The sequence below is a fragment of the Taudactylus pleione genome, unplaced genomic scaffold (assembly GCF_031769625.1).
Source record: "Taudactylus pleione unplaced genomic scaffold, aTauple2 ptg000967l, whole genome shotgun sequence".
Taxonomy (NCBI): Eukaryota; Metazoa; Chordata; class Amphibia; order Anura; family Myobatrachidae; genus Taudactylus; species Taudactylus pleione.
In genome coordinates this window covers 6,147,501-6,150,000 of record NW_028285368.1, presented here as the reverse complement: position 1 = coordinate 6,150,000, position 2,500 = coordinate 6,147,501, and the positions used below count along the sequence as shown (strand labels likewise).

Here is a 2,500-nt window from a genome sequence, read left to right as displayed (position 1 = left end):
GACCTCTATTACTTCTTAACTCAAGGAAATTCATTGATAAGTTGAAAAAATTAAATGTAAAATGTAATAGAAAAGAATGTTATGGCAGTATAAAATGACCTACAGCACCTGGTACTCCCAAGTGGTCTCTCATCAAAGTACTAACCAGCCCCAACACTGCATAGCTTCCAAGATCAGATGAGATTGGGCATGTCCAGTGTGGTTTGGCTGTAGGTGCTCAAAAGCTTTAACTTTAGACCTCTTTTACTTCTTAACTCAAGTAAATTCATTGCTAAGTTTAAAAATGAAATGTAAAATGTAACAGAAAAGAATGTTATGGCAGTATAAAATTACCTACATCTCCTGGTATTCCCAGGTGGTCTCCCAACCAAGTACTAACCAGGCCCAACACTGCATAACTTCCAAGATCAGATGAGATTGTGCATGTCCAGTGTGATTTGGCTGTAGGTGCTCAAAAACATTAACTTTAGACCTCTTTTAATCTTAACTCAAGTAAATTCATTGATAAGTTGAAAAAATTTAATGTAAAATATAATAGAAAAGAATGTTTTGGCTGTATAAAATTACCTACAGCATCTGGTATTCCCAGGTGGTCTCCCATCCAAGTACTAACCAGGCCCAACAATGCTTAGCTTCCAAGATCAGACGAGATTTGGCATGTCCAGTGTGGTTTGGCTGTAGGTGCGCAAAATGTTTAACTTTAGACCTCTATTACTTCTTAACTCAAGTAAATTCATTGATAAGTTGAAAAAATTAAATGTAAAATGTAATAGAAAAAATGTTATGGCAGTATAAAAGTACCTACAGCACTTGGTATTCCCAGGTGGTTTCCCATCCAAGTACTAACCATGCCCAACACTGCATAGCTTCCAAGATCAGATGACATTGGCCATGTCCAGAGTGCTTTGCCTGTATGCGCTCAAAAATATTAACTTTAGACCTCTTTTTCTTCTTAACTCAAGTAAATTCATTGATAAGTTGAAAAAATGTAATGTAAAATGTAATAGAAAAGAAAGCTATGGCTGCATAAAATTACCTACAGCACCTGGTATTCCCAGGTGGACTTTCATCCAAGTACTAACCAGGCCCAACACTGCATAGCTTCCAAGATCAGACGAGATTGGGCATGTCCAGGGTGGTTTGGCAGTAGGTGCTCAAAAACATTAACTTTAGACCTCTATTACTTCTTAACTCAAGTAAATTCATTGATAAGTTGAAAAAATTAAATGTAAAATGTAATAGAAAAGAATGTTATGGCAGTATAAAACTACCTACTGCACCTGGTTTTCCCAGGTGGTCTCCCATCAAAGTACTGACCAGGCCCAACACTGCATAGCTACCAAGATCAAATGAGATTGGGCATGTCCAGTGTAGATTGGCTGTCGGTGGTCAAAAGCATTAACTTTAGACCTCTATTACTTCTTAACTCAAGTAAATTCATTGATAAGTTGAAAAAATTAAATGTAAAATGTAATAGAAAAGAATGTTATGGCAGTATAAAATGACCTACAGCACCTGGTATTCCCAGGTGGTCTCCCATCCAAGTACTAACCAGGCCCAACACTGCATAGCTTCGAAGATCAGACAAGATTGGGCATGTCCAGTGTGGTTTGGCTGTAGGCACTCAAAACCATTAACTTTAGACTTCTTTTACGTCTTAACTTAAGTAAATTCATTGATTAGTTGAAAAAATTAAATGTAAAATGTAATAGAAAAGAATGTTATGGCTGCATAAAATTACCTACAGCACCTGGTATTCCCAGGTGGACTCACATCCAAGTACTAACCAGGCCCAACACTGCATAGCTTCCAAGATCAGACGAGATTGGGCATGTCCAGGGTGGTTTGGCTGTAGGTGCTCAAAAACATTAACTTTAGACCTCTATTACTTCTTAACTCAAGTAAATTCATTAATAAGTTGAAAAAATTAAATGTAAAATGTAATAGAAAAGAATGTTATGGCAGTATAAAACTACCTACTGCACCTGGTTTTCCCAGGTGGTCTCCCATCCAAATACTGACCAGGCCCAACACTGCATAGCTACCCAGATCAAATGAGATTGTTCATGTCCAGTGTAGATTGGCTGTAGGTGCTCAAAAGCATTAACTTTAGACCTCTATTACTTCTTAACTCAAGGAAATTCATTGATAAGTTGAAAAAATTAAATGTAAAATGTAATAGAAAAGAATGTTATGGCAGTATAAAATGACCTACAGCACCTGGTATTCCCAGGTGGTCTCCCATCAAAGTACTAACCAGCCCCAACACTGCATAGCTTCCAAGATCAGACGAGATTGGGCATGTCTAGTGTGGTTTGGCTGTAGGTGCTCAAAAGCTTTAACTTTAGACCTCTTTTACTTCTTAACTCAAGTAAATTCATTGCTAAGTTTAAAATGTAAATGTAAAATGTAACAGAAAAGAATGTTATGGCAGTATAAAATTACCTACATCTCCTGGCATTCCCAGGTGGTCTCCCAACCAAGTACTAACCAGGCCCAA

The 2,500-nt window shown here is 37.4% G+C and overlaps 9 pseudogenes; all 9 read right to left on the bottom strand.

Moving 5' to 3' along the window:
• Positions 1-96: 96 nt before the first annotated feature.
• LOC148457615 (5S ribosomal RNA) lies at positions 97-215 on the bottom strand (annotated as a pseudogene).
• A 115-nt stretch (positions 216-330) lies between these two features.
• On the bottom strand, positions 331-449 carry LOC148457614 (5S ribosomal RNA; annotated as a pseudogene).
• Positions 450-564: 115 nt separating this feature from the next.
• On the bottom strand, positions 565-683 carry LOC148457613 (5S ribosomal RNA; annotated as a pseudogene).
• A 350-nt stretch (positions 684-1,033) lies between these two features.
• LOC148457612 (5S ribosomal RNA) lies at positions 1,034-1,152 on the bottom strand (annotated as a pseudogene).
• Positions 1,153-1,268: 116 nt separating this feature from the next.
• LOC148457611 (5S ribosomal RNA) lies at positions 1,269-1,387 on the bottom strand (annotated as a pseudogene).
• Positions 1,388-1,503: 116 nt separating this feature from the next.
• Positions 1,504-1,622, bottom strand: LOC148457610 (5S ribosomal RNA; annotated as a pseudogene).
• Positions 1,623-1,738: 116 nt separating this feature from the next.
• Positions 1,739-1,857, bottom strand: LOC148457609 (5S ribosomal RNA; annotated as a pseudogene).
• A 351-nt stretch (positions 1,858-2,208) lies between these two features.
• On the bottom strand, positions 2,209-2,327 carry LOC148457608 (5S ribosomal RNA; annotated as a pseudogene).
• A 115-nt stretch (positions 2,328-2,442) lies between these two features.
• The window catches only part of LOC148457607 (5S ribosomal RNA), a 119-nt pseudogene continuing 61 nt past the window's right edge, over positions 2,443-2,500 (bottom strand).